The sequence below is a fragment of the Pagrus pagrus genome (assembly GCF_965226575.1).
Source record: "Pagrus pagrus genome assembly, chromosome: 6".
NCBI classification, from domain to species: Eukaryota; Metazoa; Chordata; class Actinopteri; order Spariformes; family Sparidae; genus Pagrus; species Pagrus pagrus.
The window spans coordinates 25,384,276-25,408,936 of record NC_140190.1 but is presented as its reverse complement, the minus strand read 5'-3'; the positions used below and the strand labels follow the sequence as shown (position 1 = coordinate 25,408,936).

The following is a 24,661-nucleotide window of genomic DNA, read 5'->3' as shown; positions in this document are numbered from 1 at the left end:
GGGGCAGACATACAGACAGACAGAGATTCCTTCCATTATAGTTAGATGAATGTTAAGTGAATAGATACTCTGCATAGTCTCAGTCGAGTACAGCTACGCTCTGTGGCCTCTGACCCTCTATGTGATAATCTATTCTGTATTTCAATCGGCTGTAGATGAAGACACTGTTTCCATGTCTTCTCGAGTATAAAACACTGATTTAACTGAGGTTCATAAGTAGTACCTGCTAACCCAGGTGGTAATTCCTGTACTGCTGCATTCAGACTGTCAGTCAAATCATTTTATATCATCACTGCCACTGTTGTATAAGACTATTTAAAATGTGTTTTTCTTGGAGAGTGTGTTCAAAAGCTGTTTACGGTTGTGAAAATTAAAAAAAAGAAAAGAAAAAAAAAACTTTATCTGCATTAGTGTGGACATGACCTTAGTGCTACCAACCCTGTCCTGCTTCTGCCTCATCTGTCAAAGGACAGATAACCCTCACGCCAAGCCCTCCCTGCAACTGTTTTTCTTATCAGTCTATCGCTCGATCTCTTTTATCCCTCCATACACAAAAGCATCTTCCTATTTCAGTCGGCTCTCCTCACGCTTTCGTTGTATTCCAGCACAAGGAGCAGCTGCCTGCTCTCATTAGCGATAAAGGAAGTGACACACCATCTATTATTCATTGGAGCACACAACCAATCCCTTCTAGCTGCAGCTCCGTTAGCATCGTGGCTACTTCCACTCATGGGGGTTAATGAGGGTGGTGAAGTAACTGCTACCGCTAATTAGCATGTGGGCTAATTAAAGCTCGCTACATCAACATTAGCAGATGTTAAAAAGGGTTGAAAAAGGATGGTGACATGAGATAACATGAGCAGGGACGGTTGGGCATGGATGGCGGAGCGGGAGATGGCAGGAGGATCGGCAGAAAGTAGAGAAAAGAAGGGTATGTGGCTTAAGGAAAGACGTGTCAAAGTGAGAAAATGACAGGAAGTGTCAGAGGGGGATATGCAGACAGGGATGGCAGGAATGATGGGGAAAACATAAGGAAGGAGAGATATGACAAAGGGCAGAGGAGTGGAAGGTGTGCTGTACATTGCCGTAAGTAGATCACTTACAGCGCCATCATGTCACACTACATCCCCTTCCACTCACTGTGACAGGTAAATACAACACACATACCCACAAACACACACCAAACATACATAAAATATTCAAACGTACAATATAAGCAAGTTTGAGCTGATGTGTTAACAAACTCCCACGGAAACATGGGTTATAAATAAATCTGTGTCCCCCCTGCTCATTAATTACTACTTTCCACTGACACAGCCCAAATAGAGGAGACACACACTCGCATCCAGTCAGGAAATCCAAGCACGGTTGGGCAAACATGAAATAAGACATTTTTTGTGCGTGCATGCTAACACAGACGAGCATGCAGGCACACAGTTTATTCCCCCCACACAGTCACACACCTCCTGGTGATAAAGAGCCTGCCTGACACCAACTGAGTGTGAAGCCAGGCGGGCGAAAGCCAATGGTGGAGCTGCACAGTCTGCAAAGCAGGCAGGACGGCTCTGGGAAGAAATCAGCACTTATGAATTCACACTCTATTGATTTTAGCGTGATGACAGCCTTCCAGCTCGGCTTTCGCTCGCACACGCACAGTAAAACAGACACACATGTACTATAGGGGAGATTGGACATGTGACACGCACATTCAAACACCGCCTAGGAAAAAAAAGAGTTGGCTGATTGCCACATTGAGCAGCTCAATACTCATTTCACTGCGTTGCATGTGTGTTGCCTGTTTGTCGGCGTGCCCACAGCTGCCAAAGCTGTGTGTGAGGGGCGCTAACGCTCTGTGAACAGAAAAACAACACACTGTCCCTCTCGCTCGCACACACACGCACACACACACATACACACACTTTTTCCCTCTCTTTCACACTCTTTCTCACACATCCCAGGCAAAAACATGTGACCTGTGTTCTACGCTGCAGAAATAGACTCGGAGAGAGGGGGTGAGAAAAGAGAGAGGTGAGGTGTAGCAGATCAAAGAAAAGAAGATGAGCAATGTGAGGTAAACAAAATGGAATTACAGCAGAAGAAAACAGAGAAATAGGGAGAGCAAATTGCTAATAAGAGAGAAAAGAGTGGAAGAAAAGCAAATAATTAGAGGACGCGAGCAAACAGGACAAAAAAGGCAGGATGAGTCAGAAAAATGGAGTGAATTCTCGTGGGGTTGTTTGCCTCTCACCTGCCATCCGGCTCCTTTCACCTCCTGTCCTTCCTGTTTCTGTTTCTGTGAGTGCCAGTGACCCTGTCTCACTTATAACCTCGGCAGAGAAAGAAGGGGAAAAAACACAGAAAAAAAAGGAGGGAGGAAGGGTGGGAGAGGGGTGGAGGTGTTGGCAGAGATGGTGCTGAGGGGTGGGGAGAAGAGAAAAGAAGAGAAGAGAGGAGGCTGGTCAGTATGTACGTATCACCAGCCTGCCTACTGCAAACAACTGGCCCTTAAACATAATGTGGCTCAATGGATAACACACACACACACACACACACACACACACACACACACACACATACACACACACATACGTGTGCGTGTATGCAAACTTTTAATGTCCCTGTTCATTCATGCATCTGGTTTGTGCACGCATGTGTGTTTCCGTAATATGTGCGCGTGTGCACGTGTGTTTAGCCCGCAGCACAAGGCCTGCCCTACAGTGAACTCCCACCATGCACCAGCCTAATTATTACTGGAGGACTTAGAGTCAAATGCTGAAGGGCCGCGTGAGGCTTTGACCAGGTCGCGCTGGATCAAAAATGCTTTTTAGAAACATCAGACTGTCCTCGCTGACATATCATCTCTGTGAAATTCATTGAGTAAACCCCCTAGTTAGCTCCGTCCGTCTCAATAACAGAGAGCAGTCTAATGAGTAAACCCTGGCTAGCCCAGCTGGCTCTGTAGTGTAAATTAGGTAAATAATTAACAGCCTTTAAATAGGCTAACTGCCCAGGCTAATGGTTTCTATCTCTTATCTCGCTCCTGCACCGATCCCTCAGACCACCAGTGCTAATTCCCCTCTTAGCGAGTGTGTGGAACACATTTTAGGCAAACACTGACCCTAAGACAGCTCAGCAGCAGGCACGCAGCATCTGTAAAATATAGCCTCCACACTCCGGTTTGACACGCCATGTGAGTGCACAGATATATGGAGCACATGAAATATTCATATGGATATGTGGCATGGCTGCAGCAGTGCCAGCCTATAAATCAACCCAGTCTGCACCTATGTTTTCTGAGGCCAAAGGGTTCATTTTATTTAAGGCTGGAGGGAGAGAAGTTGACACTCAAACTGCTGATAGCCTCACTGCTAATGTGTGCTTTAACTGTGTCGTAAATCACTTTGTTTACTTTGATGATGCTGTTTGTAATGACTAAATAAGTACGACCACGTAAGGAGGTCTGTGAGTGTGTGGGAGAGACAAAGTAATACTGATGAGCTCACTGCAAGAAACCAGACATAAGAAACATACAGTACAGCCAGCCCGTCCTCCTCAGGAAAATGACCACAGGCTTCCTCTAGCTGCTGCAGCAGTTATTACGGCCGTAGAGGAGAAAGTGAGGGAAAATAGAACAAAGACAGACAACGCAAGGGACGGGGTCGGGGATGATGGACGGATTAAACAAGCACAGCATTTTAAGTAAATTTAAGTAACCTCATGTACATGACATAATGTAAGTGACTTAGCTAACAGCGGTATGTCTTTTTTCTGGTCTTAACCAAGTACTTTTCTTGCCAAAACGTAACCAATCTGTGACAATACAGCAAATGTGTGTCGCAGTAATGCTCCAACAGTCAACATCATGTTGTTTTGGGAACAGTGAAATATGTCTTTTTGAGAGACACAGACAGTCATTTGTTGGACCATATGCACTGGATTGGAAGCACTGCTCATTACGCCTCCCGCTCATGTTCAGTCTAGCACCAGATATCCGTTATATAAGAAGTGCATGTCTTTTATTTTAAAGTAACACTAGAAGATATCATTTTCTTTCTTAAGAAGGATGACTTCTCGGTCAAACATAAACTCAGACAACGTTAACATCTTCTGTAGCTAAATCCTCCCCTCTCCCTATACGTCCAACACTCTGCGTGAAATCAGCTCACATCCTTTCATCTAAAGCAGTGGACTGAAAAGGGGTGTAATGCGGCCTAGAGGGTTAAGCTTCCCTCTTGCTGATCACATGAACCGTCTCCTGTCAGGAGGGATCAGATCCCACCTCAGACCCCCAGGTCTTGTATAGTCTCACTCCTCTCTTGTCTCTTCTCTGCGTGTTGAGGTAAGACTCTGTCTGTCCATCTTGCTTGTTCTTGTTTTCAAAGAAATGAAAATGCAATGTCAAAATGGTGTGCACTGAAAGAAACAACAGTTGGGAGCGAGTTGCTGCCTCAAGTATCTCGCTGTCTTTTTCGCAAGACAGGGTAAGAAGGAGAATGAAATCGAATGGTTGATTGGGTCCACACAGTAATACAGGGTTTTAGACTGACCCTCTCAATCATGGTGGAGGGATTCCCACGCTTACACATGACCCTGAGACATGTGGGGATTTAGCTCCTTGAAGGATTTCTTGAGGCAAGGTAAACGAGCCTTAAGGTTGGGTGATCCTCAAATCAAGCTAGTTTATATGTTGGTTTGTACAACTTCTGATATAAGTTCTCATTCCCAGGTCGTCAAGTATCAAAGACGTTTTGTCATGCTCCTCAGCATTACCTAAAGATGTACAAGTTACCCTTTGGTGCTTGTATGAGACTGCCAGAAAGCCTAACATACAGGTTGATGAAGGTTCTTAGTCATCCAGGTCATGGTAATTCTAAGTGCTGTATCGTAGGCAACTGGACTTGTTTCAGTTCCTTGAAGACGTTTTACCTCTCATCCAGGAGGCTTCTTCAGAACTGAAACGTCTTCAAGAAACTGAAACAAGTCCAGTCCAGACGTTTCACCTCTCATCCAAGAGGTGAAACGTCTTCAAGAAACTGAAACAAGTCCAGTTGCCTACGATACAGCACTCAGAACTTACTAACATACAGTTAATGTTGTGAAATGGTCGCAGTTTGGTTACATTTAAACAGCAAAACTACTTTAGGTTACTACTAAGTTTAGTAAAAGACCGAGGTTTGGGTCAAAATAAGTACATTACAAGTATGTGAAGTCATATATATGTAAGTAAGTGCATTACATATGTTTAAATAAGTCAACGTTGACTTTTGGTTTCAGTTGCAAGGGACAGGAATAGTGGTCTCCTGGGTTTGTGTGAACCATCCATTGATCCTAACCTCTACTTTACACTGACCTTTTCACTCTTTAACTACAATAATATTGCTGTGGGTGAGTTTAGATTGCAGTTAGTTAAAAGCCGGGTGCCTCTAATACACTAAAGCGTGCCTTGTGCATCCGTATGAGACAGCATGGGGCATGACAAAACATTGTTATTGGACGACCTGGGAATGAGAAAGGTCTGGACGGTCTGTGCTGTTTTCATGTGAAATCACAAGAAGAGGTGGAGGGGAACAGCCTGTGCTTGTGACAGTCACAGGAAGCTCGGCGAACTGAACTCTGGCTTCAGAGATCTTTTCTCTCCATGTCTGAGACAGAACTTTAATGTTAGGAGGCCAACATTCCTGCCTGGTACGTACAGTATATGTGACAAAGTGTATTGTTGTATATCAGCGATCTCCCTGCTCCAGCATGGGCAAAAACACATAGTTAAAATGTTAAAATAACAACAGGCAGCCTTATGCAAAGTCTGGCACCCCAGGATCCTGCAAATGTATGTGTTTGAATGTGTGTGGCTTTGTGCAAGTGTGAAAACCTAAAAATGTTTTAACTGCTGCACTCCACAGCTCATAAACATACAGTTCAGCAGAACAGCTTGGAGTCAAATGCAGAGTGTTTTTCTAAGTGTGGGCGTTAGAAAGAAATTATTTGTAATATGCAGCATGTAATTATAATAAATGGCTAGAGGCCACCACCAGGCACTGCTGTCATCACTCACCATCAACCTGCTTAAGTAAGTTTAGCTCTTATTAATTCTTCATCTCACCTGAAATCACGTTACATTGTCAAATATTTTGACTTTGCATGCTTATAAATGATCTCAGTTCTGGGAATATCTCATTTTTCATTATACCGTAAGGAATACCCTTCTGGTAATCATTTTAAATATCCCGTAACATCATTTTGTGTAATACTGTTACAGTTTGGGAACACTGGCAGCTTGAGACTCGTGCCAAGTCTTGCAACACACAATTATCCGTGTAAGTGTAGTCTGACTCCGCAGTATGTGCGTGCATGTGCCTGAGTAGGTGCAAGTGTGAAAAAAACCCAAACTGTTTTTGCTGGCAAAGCTCAAAGTTCTGAAATAACTTCAGATCCAACAGCTTGAAACCTTCTGGGAAAAAAAATAATAAAGTTTTCTTCTCAAAATGAACTACAACCCTGATTTTAAAAAAAAGTTGGAATGCTTTGTAAAATAAAAATACAACAGAATGTTGCTAATCGTTTGACACATACCTAATTGAAAACAGTACAAAGACAATATATTTAAGGTTTTGCCTCATCAATTTTATTTGGACATACATGCTTATTCTGAATTTGATGCCAGCAACATTTCAGTTGGGACGGGAGCAACAAAAGATTGGCAAACACCTGGAACATTCGACAGGTTAACAGGTTAATTAGTTACAGGTGTTGGTATAAAAGGGGCATCCACGAAAGTCGCTCACAAGCAAGGATGGGCTGAGGTTCAAGACTTTGGGAAACACATGATTGATAATACTACATGGGAGGAGAAGCGTTTTTATTTGTTTAACACAGCATCCCAACTTTTTGGAATCAGGGTTGTAAATGCACAAGATGAAAAAATGGTAGAAAATTGAACTAACTCACAAATTCAGTTCAGAGTTGGGTTTGAAATATGAAACTGAACTGGTGAGTGTGTTTAAGAAACTTAATAAGAGTAATGCTGATGTAATGTTTATCATACGGTGTGTTTTCAGAGATTTCTTCTTGTCCGAGGGATCTGTCTTTATCAAGCTCCAGTAAAAAGTAATCGTTTATAAATGAGACCATATTTTGCTCGGGGATACGTAATTCTTATTTTAATCCAATTTGGCACAACATCAGTGTTTAGGCTTGGCACTTTTTCAGCTTCCAGTGTGCCTCATTTATCAAGCAAAGATACTGTATACATTTTGAAATTCTCTAGATTTACAATATTTAGCAAATATGTTGGTCCACCACATCTTTCAAACTGATTTTAATTTATACTGGTATCATTTTTTCACTGTTTGAAATGTAAGCTGTGTGAATGTATAATCGAAGCCATACATCATCGCTTGGATACACACACAGTATCAACTATCTCTTCTTGGAAGAACAGAATTCCAGCTCAATACCATATATAGACTAACCTTGCACCACCGACCGACGATATCGTTGGCCATCACCCCTGACTAAAAGAATGTGTGCTACATTTTTTCTTTGTTTTCATTCCTCTGTTTTCTCATTCCTTCAAGGAAAATGCATTTGCAGACACAGAGATGAGGATAACGCTCAAGCCTGCACATTCTCCTCTCATTAATTTTTAGCCTATGCAAGCCCCAAAAAACATCCTCTCATTGGGACACATTTTCAGTTATGTGTGCAGGTGAGTGTGTGTCCCACAATAGAAGGGGATAGAAGAAGCAGTGAAGTAACAATACCACTAAACACTTTCTGAATGTTAAAGTCTAATCAGGAGTGGAAATAAGTACAGCTTTTGACATTTTGGCTGGTGATTGAATCTGAATGTCCAGCTATCAGAAATCTACCGAGAATAAATTAACTGAATTTTGGCTGCACCCTAGCTCTTAAGAAATACTTGAAGCACTGAGTACGTTTAAGTGTGACAACAAATATCCATTAGGAAGATGATTTTAATGGATGGAAAACAACACAAAATTACCAGGATTTTCCACTAAGAGCATGTGTGTGTCTATATGTGTGTGCATGTGGCTGTGCCAGGGCTGGCAGACATCCTGAGGAAGGCCAGTTGTTGATAAGGCCTTCAGGCCTCAGACCGAACTGAACACGGTGCACATCTCATTGCTCAAGTGGAAATGACCTGAACTCTGGTGAGCGCTGTGTGTGCATGAGAAACTAAGAGCAAAGAAGAAAAAGAGAGTCTGAGAGACAGTCTTAAAGATAGAAGTCTGCTGATTTAAATCCATAACTTACAGCCTTTTTTCTTACATGTTTTCTTTCTTCTTTCTCTCTGATGTAAGTGGGTAAAATGTATTTGTATAGCACCTTTTACAGTCACAAAGGTCACAAAGTGCTTTACAGGTGCATTATAACATACAAAAAAAATCATAAAAACAGAAATGACAACACAAGCCACATATATAATAAATATAATACCCTAAACACAATAAATACCAAAAATGCAGACCTAGTGCATACAGGCTACCTGAATAGTTGTATCTTTAACTGCCTTTGAAAGAATCCACAGAATCAGCAGACCCATGCACCATGCATCCTGCAAAGTAACTAGTGACCAAAGCAAAGTCCTTTCAGGCAGGTCTTGCCACTTGGCAGCCATCTTTGCAATGCCCCTGGTCAGTTATTTAAGGCTAACGAGACCAAGCCCCTATCTAAATGAATGAGAGAGTCATAATTTCACTGTCAATGGTCATGGGGACATAAAAACTGCATGTGCAGAACCGCCAATCAAATCTGATATGAAACGTTTAAAAGTTCAGTGACTTTGCCCCAAAATAAGGTTTAAAACACCTTTTTCCCACAGGTTATACTTCTACTACGCATGTACACTTGTGGAGCTGGGCGTGGTCGAGGTGCGGCTGCGAGAGAGAGAGAGAGAGAGGGGTGGAGAGGGCTCAGGAGAGCAGCGCCAGGTGAGTTATTGGCAAAGCTGGCTGAGATGTTTACTAATCACGGTCTCCCTTTAAATCCAATAGTGTGCTGGACCGTGAGTACAGTGAGTAAAAAGTACAATATTTGCCTCCAAAACGGTAGAGAAAATGGGAATACTCAAATAGAGTACAAGTACCTCAAAATTGTACATAAGTACAGTACCTAAGAAAACTACTTTTTATCTAAACCCTCAGGAATATTGCCCTTCTTACTCCAGTCATTTCTCATTCTTCATCTCTTTCTTGACTTGTAGGTGTTGTCACTATGTGTAAGCTAACAGAGAGGCAAAATTTATGCAGCGAGCAAAGGCCTTCTTGTCAGCTAGGAATAAAAGCAGCTAGGATGGACAACAGGGAAACAGAGACACAATTCTAGTTGTGGATACATTCCTCCTCTGTATGCCTGTCCTGCTTCTTGTGCATTTTGACTCACCCAGATGATTTCTTTTGTCATATTTCCCTGGTTTGTCCTGTCATTTCAAACTAACACCGGAGCCCCAGAAGAGTCACTTTAGCCCACAAATTCTACTAAACATGACAATGTGTCATTCTCGCTGCTGCACAGCAGCTTGTGTTGAAAGAGAAGCAGAGGGGAAATGCATCTGTACTATAGTTAGCAGTGTGCATAACAACAGCTTTGGTGCTTTTCCACTGTGTGCAAAAAGTAAACAAGAGCTGAGCTGCAATACAGCCACAAACTACAGCCAGCCAGTAAAAGGAATTTGCTTTTTGGATAAGATCTGTCACTCTGAAAGCGCTGCAGGCCTGTCTTTAAGTGAGCATGATATCTTGTGTGGAATTCCATTCACCTTAGGACTGTTTTATTTGAGTCAATAAACCATAAAACAACTAAATCGATTTTATTCCTTGTCGCTTCAGTGCGCTAGACAGAGATAAAAATGTGCATCAGCTGTCAGGAATTTAATCTGGGCAATTTTTGAGCTTGCACGTTTCCATCAGGTGTGAAACAATGCATCCGAAGCTCCAACACAATATGATCAGCCGTCATTGATTTTGGAGGTAGCACATTACCAGCGGCTGATGGCAGAACTTCAGCATTAGCGTCTTATTGACTGTCTCCCTTCTTAAATATGATCTGTTTTTATCTATTACCCAGTGTCACTCAGTCTTAGCACGATTTCAATTCTTCTGGTGATCTGTGCAACAAAACAATGAGAAAAAGAGAACACATGGGCCTCAGAGAAAGGGACAGGAAGAAAGATAAAGGAAAAGAAGTGGAGTGAGACAGTTTTATCATTTAGTGTGGTTGAAGCATGGCTAAGCAATAACCCGATTGTGGCTTTGGTCTGCTCTCTCCCACAGACAGCCTCTTCCTGTAGGGCTGATCTCTGCTGACCTGTGGGGGCGAGAGACTACACAGACTACAGCCCAGCCTGTAGTCTAATATCACTAATAATCACTACAGCGAAGAAAACGCAGTTAGAAAGCACTGAGGCGGGGGATGAAGACAGTGTTCATGGGTCTGTTATTGCATCTATGTTTTACTGTCTTTGCAGAAGTACAGGGCATCTCGTAATTCTCTGCGTTCATTCCTGACCATGAATCAACCTTAAAGCCACTGAAGCCTAAACAATGACCAGATCATACAGCCAATGTGTCTCGCCCTGCAGTCTGTATGAGGAGTGTTGTGAGCCGTACATGTAAACAAATGCAATGATATACAGGCAACAATAGGAGGCCGTGGCCCTGCAGTGGAGTCTACGTTAGCACATGATGATAGTTTCACTTAAAATAAGAAAAGACATCCATTGACTGTGACTAATTATCTGTAGCAGGTTTAAAATCTTTCCGTATTGTTTTTTATGACACAATGAGATGCACAGAAAACATCAGCTCTCCGGAAGGTAGGAAATCAATCCATAAATGTCTGTTTTGGAAAATGATTGGCACTCAAAATAACAGGTTTCCTTCAGTAAACACATTGATTTCAGGGTTAGCAATAAGCAGTGTCTTAATTTGCTTGTTTGTATCCATTATGACAGGATTTAAGTTGAGTCGATGTTTCCAAAAACTCTACAACAGAAGTAGGGTTGAGCGATTTTTAAATTTGATAGGTCTTACACACTGTATATACACACCGCTCAGTGTTTACCTTTTTAGCAAATCAAAAGGATTATGGATATCGTATGGTTTGACAGTTTTAGGGAATCCTGAATGAGCATAAAGCTGCTGTATGTGATTATGGACACACCTCCAACATAGCTGCGGGCTATCATGCAATTATGGGCTATATTCGCTTTATGATTGATATGTCTTGAGAAAAGGTCCTTGTGACTGAAGCATCAACCCATGTTTATAATAAATGTGATAAATGTTATAATAAAAGTGTCCGCAGGAATTTACTTTTTGATTGATGGCAATACTGGATTTTTTTATATGATTTGAAGTTTCTCAATTGATTTTCCAGAAAATACACAACATCACAATTAATATTAGTTTCAGAATATAAAATGACATATACAATAATAGGGGATTTTATCTATCATAATGTTATCATGGCTAATAGTAATGATGGATAAAAACATGAAATTAATTTTCAGGGCATGAAAAAGGGCAACAAACACAACGGTGCCAAATGGGAGGGGAAAGGACTTCAATAAATTAAATGACGTCATGTTTGCCTCTGATTTCCTTTCCTTTTGTCCACCTATCACAACAAAACATAACATGTGAGCTCACTCTGTGCCACAAAACAGCGGTGTTAACCAGGAGGCTGCATCAGCTCTCTCAGCACAGGCAATTTGTTGAGTCTGACGGGAAGCTACACGGGGTCGCAACCTTGTCTGAACATTTCCCAGGAATCTCTCCTTACATAAGTGAAAATGGGAGGGGGGAGTGATGCATTGTGGGTCAGAGGTGTGTTAATGCCAAAGGGGTTAAATCCATTCGGTTAGTCATCGTGCTGTGAGAGTAATGTATTAAATGTGACAAAATGTGACCGATATGACAACAAAATGTTATGATTACCAAGAAAATGCCTCACAAAAATAAGGTGTGAGCCTTAATCACACAGTAAAGAGGCTTAAAGAGTACAGAGAGAGACATAATTTTATATAATATATATAGTCATCTCACAGCCTGCAACACTCCTACTCCAGACCACTGAGTATTGCTCACACAAAGCAGAGCCATCTTTATCTGCCCTCAGGGAGTCCTTTGTGTGAGTGTAATGTTTTCCTTTTAAGTTAAAAAGGGAAAATCGCAAGATAGCGTGTACATAAATCTTTATAATTCAAACAAAATGCTTGAATTCTTAAAATCTGAGGCCACATGTTGGGAATGGCTCAAGGGATTTGCATAATTGCTGATAACAATGGAATAATTTCTTTGGGTAAATAAACGGTCTTTTGTGGGAATGTGTTCTTGGTCTGGATCCAGTTACATGCAAACAAAAAGAATGTGGACTCAGGCTTTTTACTCCTTCTCAGTGTTTTTTAAATTGTCGAGAGGAGAGGAGAGAAATATTTACGCAAGCTGAGGAAAATCCAGAGAAAAGAAGAAGGGGTGAAGGAGGCAGCACTCGTGAAATCAAGGGTTCAAGTTTGGCTCGCAGCCCTTTCCATGTGTCATGCACGCTCTCTTATCTTTCCTGACACTCTCCATGGTTGCCTATCTTAAAAAGTCGGAGTGTCAAACTAATCTTGAAGATGAAGAACAACCACAGGGGAGAGGTTTGTTTATTGGCATTGTAGAGCAACAGCTGCCTGCGGCCATTGAGAGGAGAGTTGGGGCTGAGCCCTTTCATTTTTGCAGCCTCCTTCTCTCTCCACCTGTATTTCTTTCTGTGCTTTTCCTTTCTCTTTATCCATTATCTGTCTCAACACTGGGAAGCACACTAAATACAGCTGAGCGCTGCAGGCAGAAGGACTGCACAAAGAGCAGCAGAGGGTTATTGGACAGGAGTGAGGAACCAAGCCCGCCGGGTTCACCGAGGTAGATGTGGTGACGGGGATTCTGATTGGCTGTTCTTTACGTATGCTGATATTCCAGTGGTGCAAACAGAGACTGAGGGAGGATCAGAAAGAAGAAAGTGTCAGATAAAGAGAGTAAGGGCCATGGTAGGAGGGAAGAGCAAGGAATCAGGTGGAATGGGTGAAAAAAGCTAAAAGAATTCATGAAATGTCAAACAGCTGAGAAACAGAGAGAAAAGGGCCATATTTACACAGCGGCCATTTTCCTCGGAATGGGAAGCTCAAATGCTGGGATAATGTTACTCTGCTGTGTTGCAGGTTGCAAGTCGTACATAGGGAATCTGACAGACTGTTATCATTAACCGCTTCCCGATTGATCCACAACTGAAAAGACAACGAATAGTGAAAATCAGTGGGGACATCAGACCATATTTCAAGGTTAAACAACATATTTGATAACCAACTACCTAACATTAGCATTCAACCACTTCCCACCATTTCTGGTTGATGGAGAAAGGAGAATAACAAAGACAACAAAAAAGAAGATAAAGACCAAGAGGACCAAGAAAAGGAAGAAGACTACAGAGAAATTCGCAATAAATCTTTCACAGGGGTTCAGAGAGGAGGGAAAACATCTTAAAAGTTTTAACTCGACAAATCTTATTAGGGACGTGGCATACCTTCAGGTTCGCATAACTACAGGATATTAACTTCTTTTTAAACTTAAACTGAGAAATGATCAGTTATCTTATCGGTTGAAAAGAAATCAAAAACATATGGTACATCGCTATTAACCTAGCAAGTAGTCGCTATGTCACCAGGCCTCTAGCACTGCCTCTTTCAGAGAGATGTGTGGGTGAACTCTTTTTCATGTGACCGTGCCTTTAATAATAGTGAGAGAGGGGGATGATGGGAATCATGAGCAAGCAAGTAATTGGGACATTTTGAGAAAAGAGAATCGAGGATCATCAGTCAGATAAAAGAAAGAAAGACAAAGGGAAACATGATGAGCTTGAAGAGAAGTGAAACGAATCCAAATAATGTAATGAACTGGAGTGTCAGCGTGGTATATTTTGTGTCTTCCAGAGGATTTCAAGGGGCTTTTGAACACAACTTCCATTCATTTCTGTGAGGTAATGTGCTGCCTCCCTGCATACTTTGTCTTTCTGATCACGTCCACGCAATCCTTTTAATTAACCAAAGTTTTTTTTTAAGTGCTTTTGATCTTGTGCTGTAAGCATTTTCAGCGGGTCCCTGCACCACCCTGCCTCAGCCCTGCTGCAAAATGTAGCCATTTGATTTTCATATTGACAGCACTGTAGTTTGTTTGCCCCAGAGGTGCTGAAGAGATGCTGCGACTGCTGTGCACCCATCTGTCTGTCTGTCTGTCAGCTGCAGAGTATCAGTGGGTGGATACAGTTTCTCCAAACACAAACAGGGAGACATGCAAATAGCACATGTAACCCACATTTACTGCAGCTTGAGCGCATGCAGAAGGTGCGCAAATTAGAGGAACGCACACACACACACACACACACACACACACACACACACACACATGCACTAGCAGATGTTGAGGATCTGGGACATGCTTTTCAACCTCCCCATCCCCCTTTTCACTGTAGCTGAATCCCAAAATCTCATCGACCCCAAATCTATCAAAACAATGTGTCTTATGGGGTTTTAATGCTTCTGTGTAGCTAAACCCCCATTCAACTCACCTCATTCTGTCTCTCAGTGTCTAATGGAAGCCATCTATCACTGCAGTAACCATGGGGTGAGCTGGGAATAGGTAGGTAACTCCAAATTCCTACTAGAGAACAGACCAGAGGCTTTATCGCTTCTTAAAGGCACGCAGAGGGAAGGGACAATGTTAAAGACCGCTGCATGTTTATGTGGAAAACTCCCAGCATTCCCATCTTTTCTGATGCCAAAGTAAATCACAGGAGAGACAAGCATCCGAGACAATGGCTTGCCGTATGTGTGGCCATCATCACGTCAGCATATCTTTGCCAAGCATGCTTGATATGCACATATCCTGTTAGATAAAGACTGGGGGCTTGAGGCATACTGACCACTGCCAGACATGTGTTAAAGCCAGTGGAATGCAGTTCATATGCCACCTTAAATGTTTACTCTTGATAGAATTCCATACTTTGATATCATTCTATATATATTTATAATAGATGATGATTATCGCGGTGGGGGAATTGCGTCATGGCAGCAGAATGAAACAAGCATAACGAGTTGTGAAATGGGAGGAGCCGTGTCCTGATCCTCTCAGGATTAGAATAATTATAACAGAGCCGGTTAGCTGCACAGAAATTCTGACTGAACACAGTCTCCGATGGAAGCCAGTTTGACAACAGAGAATACAGTGCTGAAGTAATTCAGCTGCTCGGACCAGGACTCTAAATCCAGGGATGAGAAGACATGGCAGGTTGGGACAGGAGAGACATGAAGCAGGAGAGGAGCCAGAGGAAAGTCAGCCATCACCAGAGCAGAAAAGCAGCCAGAATATTTTGACATCTAACTCTGTTAATTTTTTATGACCAAACTAGATTGTGGAAGGATAAACCAACACAGGTTTAAAAAGATACAAAGTGGTGTTACGAGACAGTCAAGCTGCAGCTAAGTGGTTAGCATGCTAACCTCAGTCCAAATGCTTGCCATATCTCACACATAGCAACTTTAAATGAAATAGAAAATCTTCAGTGTATCCAGGACAGTGCAATAAACAAAGCACATATCACACATGAATTCTTCGCATATAACATTTGCTTTGTGAAGAAATAAACTTTACCTCATCTGTAAAACGGGAGATTATATTCATCACCTGTTAGGAAGCCTTGGAAAAACAAGGTTATTTGTGGATTTTGGCATTTATCCATTCCAGCTCCGCAGAGACACTCAGCTAATTTGAATTCTCATTCTGGGCCAATTTATTTTTTGTTACTGACTCATTTTCTCAATCTGTTTCTGACATTTTGTCTGTAATCTAATGCTGGTTTGTTTTGCTAATTGCTTGTTTTCAACACTGTCATATACTGACTGAATGGGGACCTTCAAGGCTCTCATTTTCTTCTGAATTCAGCTAATGTAGGAGATTATTTGTGTCTCTCCACACAGAGATATCTGATACAATTTTAAGCAAAATGTAAAACAGATTTCTAATTTAGGATCCAGGTAGAAACTCTGTGTACAGTAAGTATTAATGAGTTTTTCTCCTTCTCCCTCTCTCTTTCTTGAGCAGAAAAAGCTGTCTGAATACAAACTCTTTCCCAACCCTGTCCCGGCCGGCTGTGGCTTTGAAGTGCTACTTTTCCTCACCTCGTTAACCAACTCCCACTATTTTAATCATCAGCCCGTTTCTGCTTTGCCGTGAGCGAAATCGAAAATCTGAAAATAAAACATCTCAGTCTGTGGCATGTAGCGTGAAATATGATAATGTATGTAAGAGAAATGTTAGCTCAGGGGAAAATTGATTTTCCACTCGGTTGCGACTGTGGCATAATCCATCATTCTTGCATCTTGCAGAGCTGAGATGAAGAAAGTGTTGGTCAGACAGTTGATCCTGCATTAGTTGCACCTTGTCTTTACAATTCTTTATAATAATATCTCTTTTCTATTGGAAACTTTAGGGCATGCTGGGGACACCAACACTTGTTTACTCTGTAATTTGTAGAACAAAAAGGAGCTGCATTCATTCATTTGTTGTTGCAATAGCTTCTGTCATATGGGTACATTGGTTTAGGACAAAAGGTGATGATGGATGCAGAGCAGATGTGTAACTACACTCCTTCATTACCTGAGGGACAGGTGTGACTGAGTGCCTGAGAAAACAAACCATTAAACATTGTGCCAGTACCTGAATGATTTACATATTATAAGGATTCAACCCAAGATGATTGATGACTGAAACTATCAAACAAGGGGTCGAAAAGCTGCCTAAACAACAATCCAAAGTTGTTTGTTTTTGTGTCAGTGTGCATCTACGTGAGACGGAGTCAATGCAAGGTTGCTTTCACTTTCTGTTCATGTAAAAAACACATGAGGTGAGTCTGACTTTTTAGTGGTTTCACTGGGACTGACCTGTGTTTTCATTTTATAGTAACTCCTTTATCCAACAGTACGTCTCACATGAAGCTGAGGTCATTTTTCAACCAGTCAAAAGACAGAAAAACTGTATAATAATCCATTTTAATATGTAGCAGATGGAACTGCAATAAAATCTAAAATCATTTCACATTTTAGATTTCCCCTTGCTACCACTAGGCACAGGCACTTTCCGTAAATCACAAGTCAGATTAGGGTTTGACTTGTGCTTTTGAATTTTTAAACTCCAACTTTGAATATAAGGCTTTTAATGGAAAATGGACAAATTGCATTAAGTATGGAAATTTCAAATTTATGGTGGATTTAAAAATCCATTATCTCTTAAATAACGTCTACAGTATGATATTAAACAATGCTATGCTGCAACCACACAGGTGTTTTCACTTATTGTGCCTGGTTGAACCTCCTCTGTGGACTTCATGCATGTGTACGAGCTGTGCTAGATTGACATTTTCATCCAACTGTTTGTTTTGCTGCACCTGTCGGACAGGACAAATTACACCTTTGTCATTTTTTATTACAGAGTGCTCAGACCAAAATTAACTTGCACAGTGTGGCTAGAAGCAGATGGGAGAGCAAACAGTGTGGGTAGGTTTATAAATATGGACTGTGGGACTGACTAATGTTAGCAGGCTAACTACAGCAAGCCATAATTTATTAATCACACAGCATCTGTACCTTCATTAATCTGTCATTGTCCTTACAGACATTACAGCCAACTAGCATCCGTCTGTAATGTAAATAACGATTACAAACAAACTATCTGTCAAACTGACTGGGCACTGGGGAGCCTCAGCTGACCAACTGTAGACGGACGCAAATACAACCAACCCCAATCTGACCACACCACCACGCCTTTTTCTGCATTTCTGTGCTGTCGGATAAAAATTCACTTGAACGCCTCCTCAAGCCTGAACAACAACTCAGAAACTCTGCAAAGATTTTGGTACAGCACTTGCCGACAAAAACATGACGGATGAAAATAAATGTTTGGTTGACGGATAGGAAAGTTTTATTAATTCTCATATTGCATATCAATGTTTTACTCACATCTAACTTATAGCATGGCATGACATCCTGTCCATGTAGAGTCATTTATTAGTATTAAACCTGATAAAAAGTGTGTGGTTTTAGGGAAAGTACTGTTGCAGCAACATGTCTGGGACAAAAACCCTTTGTAATATGAAGCTCCAAACTTCAAACAGCTAATAAAATGTTGATTAAACACTGAGCAATAAAATACATCACATTACGATGGAAAAAGCTCATGAACACTCCAAAGTCGGAAGAACGTCTGCCCAACAAGGGAAAAGGGACCATCAGAGGAGCAAGTGAATGCAGGGTTAAATCACACATTATAGATTGGTTAACAATAATCCTATCCAATCCTGTCAGCGTGACATGATCGTCATACCCCGGATCTTTGACCTGTATTTCATAATGCTTTAAAACTCCATTCCTGCCCTGCGTCACGTACCTCGTGTCACCCTCACTGAGTTATATTTACTACTACTAATACATACCTTGTAAAGACCACCTTTTCTCTTGGATTACAACATCTTCTTATCAACTGCTGTGCAGGTACATTATGAGATTTCTGTATTCTGTAGTCATGTCTCCGTTTGTTGAGTCCCAGTCCTTCTCTGGACTGCACCTTTACACCCTCATTCCTTTTTATTAAGCAATTGAGTTTGGTGACCTTACGTAAAAGCCTTGCACTTCCCAGCCCTCTGCCCAACCTGGACAGAGGGCTAATGAGCCAGAATAAATGAAAACACCTGAGTAGGTCTGCAGTGGGGCCTTTAAATGGGTCATACTCGGTGGCACAGGTGATGCTTATTGCTGCAAATGCACAAGTGAAGAGAGGAGCCAAATACCCATCTCAGAAAGTAAAAAAACCTGTTGCCATCCGTCAACAGACAAACACAAGACAAGATATATCTGTTCTGATCCACCACTTGCAGGCTCTGTCAACTCACTTACACTGCAGTCCAATACTATTGTCTTCTCTCTGTCTGACTCCTCTGTGACCCTGCTCTCTCCTCTCTCTCATCTTTTCGTTTTTATCATGACTCCTCATCTCATCTTTTGTCCTGTTTGAGCTCACGGCCCAGTAACTTTCTTTCTATACTTCCACAGGCTGCTAGTTAAACTATTCACAGCACTCGCTGCTTAATCTTATAATTATTGTTTGGGTGTTTCTGACTCATTTGATAGTACAGACGCTCAGGGCTTTACTGTACGAGTACATGCTGCAGTTATACCACACAGGGGCCCAATTTATTTGTGTTCAAGCTGGCTTAGCTTGCAGCCAATTTATCTCCTGGTCACAGCTACAGGAAGAGAAGGGGAAAGTATTGATCAGGGCTTTCTTAACAGCAGCGAATGAGACAGCTGGTAGAAGTTCAGTCAAACGAAACTGGGGTATAAGTATCAAGAAGTTTAGAAGAAAGCCTCCTTGAAATAGTTCTGCTGTTTATTTCGTGTTAACAAGGAGACTACACAAGTGGAGAGCAGCTCTTAAAAGGCTGCACAACGCATTAGGGTTCGTATACTCTTATACATATCATAATTTAGTGCATTAATCGGAGCTGCATTCTAATTCAAGGTTTGGTAGAGGTCAGCAGTAAGTCCCATAAAATCCATCCATGATCCCTGAGCAGATCATGTGTGAATTCTATGTTAATGGAGACGAAGACCCAAGTCATTAATTCCAAGGGCAGCTTTAGTCTGCTGTAAACCAAAGAGAAAGACAAACAGATAGCCGGACTGAGAGAGGAAAGAAGGGTGTATTCCCTGAGCAGGGGGGAGATATCAAATGAAATCCGTCTCCCACTCCTCCTCACCGCCTCCTTCTCTTTCCTTCAAGGAGAAATAAGACAGAGGGAAGGAAAGGGCTGCCAAGGTCACTTTGGTCCTCTCTTTCTTTCCCCCTGTCACTCGTTCACAGACACAATCAACACATCAATGTGTATTCTCAGAGGACGGAGGATAGACATCATTTCTGCTGCTTAATTATTCACTGCAGTGATCATGTGACTAATCTCTGGGTTCCTGCGCACACACTCACACAGGCACTATGAAGACACCCATGTGTATGCTCCATTGATTTATACAGAGCAACATGAAGGATTTTTGACACCAGTCATGTCAGCGTCAATTTAAAAGTGAATGAATCATGATTTGTTTGAGGTGACACGGTTGACATCATTAACAATCCAAATAAGGAAAATTGCCTATGGTAGCCTATGTATCATGACAGTCCATATGTCTATAGATTGAATCACCATGACGACAACAGTCACTTACAAGTAGACAACTGGTGGTCGATTTGCATTGCAGAGATGTTTCAAACTTTCTTATGTCTGTTGTCAATTTCGGCTGTAATGATTAAAGATTTATCAAAGCCCCCCTCCAGTGTATTCTGGTATTTTTATGATATTTCTGAGTCCTTTCCTGGCAATGTTGATGAGCCACACTGTTTGCCAAATTCTTTTGGAAAGTTTAATTTTGTGCTCAGAGTTACGAAAGCTAATGTGTTGCTAATACAACATTCAAAGTAACTGTGCACTGCATGCACACTTAAAGATCCTCGGAAAAACTTCACGTTACAGTTTTCACTGTGTCCTCATTAATTATTATGGACATGGCCGTATTAATAGTTTAAAAATGGCTTTCACTGCAACCGCGGAGCTGAAGAGTTTAGTAAATCTCCCGCTGTTCCTCGTACCCTAATTCTTTCTCTATCAGAGGGAAAACAAAGAAGCTTACATCCTCCAGTTCCTCCTCCCTCACCTCCACTGCACAGATATTCATATCAGCCCGTCTGAACCACAGAGAGAGAGAGAGCAGACTGCAAGACTGCTCCTCCAGCATCATTTTGTTTCCAAAGCTTCCCAAATTACCAGCTTCTTGAAATAGGTTTGAGCAGCTCTCTGGTGAGATGAAATGGGTGTGTTTAGGTTCACTGTGGGACAATGGGGGGGGAGATTCAAAAGTGACACAGAAACAGTCTTTCTTTGTGTCTCTTTCTCTGTCACACACATACACACACACACTGTTACACTTGGCAAGACAAAGACGCGCAGGCGACAAGCTTCTGATTTGCTTTGTGAGATTATTATGGACTGCCATCTGAAACAAAATAAGGGGTTTTGTTTTAATTGCAGCTAAAAATAAACAAGTTTTGAGACATTTTTGTTGCTGAGGAGATCTAACAGCAGAGGGAGCACAGTCGACTTGAGACTCCTTATTAAAACTGAGGGTCGAGATGAAGATTTAACCCCTTCTTACACAGTTGTAACACTGCAGCAAACCCAAGAGAGAATGAGACCATGTTTACATTACATTACCCTCTTATTTTGAATACAACAATATTCCAGATTTGATCCTTTCTTGAGTTTGGGGTCATTGTTTGCACATTTATATAGCACATTTGGAATATGTGTCTCAGTTGGGTTTTTTTACAGCCCTGTACCTGTTTACGGTCAGCTCTGTGCATTGTCATGGATGCGTTGTACACAAACCAGCTATAGCCAACAGTTTGCATGCCCGAAAGAAAAGCCTACATTTCTGGTCAGAAGGAGAAACACACCTTCTTTTAAACGTTATGATATGATATTATTATTGATATTACTCGTTATGTGTTGCATCAACAGGTCTTTGGATTTGCACAAATACTGCATTGCCAAACTTTCACAAAAGGTGGTTGAACAAGCAAAAAAAAAGGGGAGGCTATAAGTGCACGGTCAAGTCCAACACTGGTGTAAAACTTCAAAAAGATCGTATTTTGATACAAGCTTTTCCATTTTTGACATGATGAATAACATATCAGGGCTGGGCTGCATGTAAATGAGAATATTAGTGAAATATACACTTAAATTAGGCATGTAAACAGCTTAGTAGGAATATTGTCTGTTTGAAATAAGGCCAAAAACTGGCATGTTTATGTATGGAAACATAATCACTGACAGAAACATTGCCGTAGGCCCCCTTAATGTCCCTCATAAATTCCTCGAGTGTTGTTTGATTTCGTGCCAGATGTCATTTTGTCAGTTGTTTGGAGTGCAACTGACTAGGGCATCTGTAAATCAATCGTGTACCTCCACTTCCCATAGAAAAATTTAATGCTTTGGTATTTTTCAAGCGACGACGGAGGTTTCCCCTTCACTTCAAGTACAAGAAGCCAATGTCTAGAGGACATTAGGGGAACTGCGGCTCAAGGCACTTCTGCTTTGGCTTCCACATTGAGCCAATCTAGTATAAAAGAGACCACTAAAATGGGTTTCGTAAGACCCTCTTGTAGGTCACAGTCAGACCAGGGCACTGGGTCAGTCAACTGCACATTCACACACAATGAAACTAGAAAATCCAAACAGAAGGAACACGATATGGTTTGGCCTGAAGGGAGCTAATTTAAAAACAGACTGTGTTCAGAGAGCAGAGAGGCCTGTAAAACAAAAGGCTGGTTGGCTGACTAGAGGCAGACGCACCACTTTGAGGCTGTTCAGATGTGTATAAAAGATGTAGATGAAAGAAGTGGGAAACTGGATGTGAGGAAGAACATTTCATAACGTGATATCCTTGAATTGAAGTAAACATAGAGCTAATAAAAGACATGTAAAGGTGGATGCATAACACATTTTGCTGATGCCTGGTGTGATCGCTAACAACAACATAGAGAGCCTGAGACATAATGTACCTGCTTTAACTTTGATAACCTGAACTTAAAACATAGCTTTTACATGTGCAATTAAACGGTAGTTTTTTAAATTCAAATTATAGTCCTGGCAGCCAAGGAGAAAGCTGATGAAGTCGTTTCCAAAAAGAGGCAGTTGCAGAAGGCGCTCGATGGGAAAAGAACAGGCCATGGTCTGTGAAAACTTGGCTGTGTTTAGGCAACCCTCTGTGCTGGCTCTGAGTGCCCGCTCATGCACGTGCCGCCTGATTTTAATGTCATTTGCTTTAGGATATTTTGTTTTTCCAAATATTAAGATTATTCGGGCGAAAACAAAAATCCCTTCATATCTCACTGATGGTCATTTTGATGGCATGAGTTCAATGTGACTTAGTTTCAAAGATGAAAATATATGGAAATCAATGTAAATTCATAATGTAGGAGAGGGTTCTGCTGAACATATATGCTTTATTTCCCACACTGGACAGTGACCCAGTACAACCACAGCTTTGGTCGATGGGGCAGCTTTACTGGTGCTGCTGGGATTTAAGTTCCCAGCTCAAGGGCAACTTAGTGGCATTTGTTGAGGGAGGACAGAGCTTTACTTATTTCCTCAACCAGCTCTTCTCTCCCGCTGAGATCTAACCACAGAAGTGCATCCTGAATGGTTTCTGTTTGTGCAAGCTGTAAGGTCATAATCTTAAGATTCAGGGAAGACAAACAGGAAACAGGAGGATTTCTGGGAGCTGGTCACCTCACTGGGATTCCCCTTCACTTCAAAGGACCACAACTGCATCTCTCTCTTCAGTAGATGGAATAAAGCCATGCTTGTTTCCTTCCTCTCTTATTTTAGCTCCTGGACTGAGTGCATACTCGGCCGTTCCTCGAACCTGTCTCTGCTTCGTGCCTCAGCTCTCTTTCCCCTGCTGCTCCTCTTACCACTGTGGCCATAACTCCATGACAGATTCATGCTGTTCCTCTCTCTTTCCCCTTTGGCACTGGACCACTAACCTGGGAAATACATGGATTGGCTGTCAACCTGCCGGAGTTGTAAAAGTCACTTTCAAATTACAGCTTTGCAACCTAGTAAAAAATAAGGTTGTTTGCTACAGCTGGGAGGGATGGACACAGGGCTGAGGGTGTTTTCTGGACCTTCACACATTGTCCGGATGAAGAGAATAAGTGATGGGCACAATGAAGACAACAGATATTGTATCTCAAAACAAGAGGGAGAGCAATTAAACAACATTTGAATAAAAGAATGAAGAGTTTAAATACCCCATTCTGTTATAGCCGAAAATAGCTTAGAGTTAATACCATCTCAGAGTGAGACTACATTAAACACATTTTAATCAAGCCGCACAGCAAGGAATTAATTGATTAATCATTTAGCTCATAAAAATGTCAAACACTGATACATGCCCATCACAGTTCCTCATAGCCCGGACTATCTTCCAATAATTGTGTGCAACCATGAAAAAGAACCCATTGGTATTTAATTTACAATGATATGAAATAATGAGAAACAAGCATATCTTATTATTAATTATTCAGCATTTCTACTTTAACAGACAACTCCACTCCAGCCCCCTGGTGTTTCCAAGTGGCATTAGTGTTGGCACCACTGTCGCAAAGACAACCAGCTCATTTCTGTTTCCTCAGAGTAACAACTACCAAGACACATGTAGGCGCCAGGTTCTGAAAAGGAAGACGAATGCGTGGAATAAAAATGTGATCTCTCTGGTTCTGCTGTATCAATTTTGATGATTTGTTTTTTAAATGTCCATAAGGTATCCAAAAGTGTTATGGTAGTACAATGCAGACCAGTGGACTGCTTTTCAAAACCTGCACCCTAGTGCATTACCAACAATGCAACCTAGTGACATCACTGGAGGTGATTTATCAGATTACATGCTTCCGTCTGAGCTACACATAGATTTAAAATACTTTTTCATACAGGCAGTAGC

General features: G+C 41.5%; 1 protein-coding gene across 5 annotated transcripts in view; it reads right to left on the bottom strand.

Moving 5' to 3' along the window:
* kank4 (KN motif and ankyrin repeat domains 4) overlaps positions 1–24,661 on the bottom strand; it is a 79,999-nt gene that overhangs the window by 31,201 nt on the left and 24,137 nt on the right. For 2 of the 5 annotated variants that reach the window (XM_084355597.1, XM_084355598.1), the window contains exon 2: positions 2,249–2,414. The exons of the other annotated variants lie outside the window; for them this stretch is intronic. The gene's annotated coding sequence lies outside the window, so the exon portion shown is untranslated. The remainder of the gene's footprint in view (positions 1–2,248; positions 2,415–24,661) is intronic. 5 annotated transcript variants of the gene reach the window in all.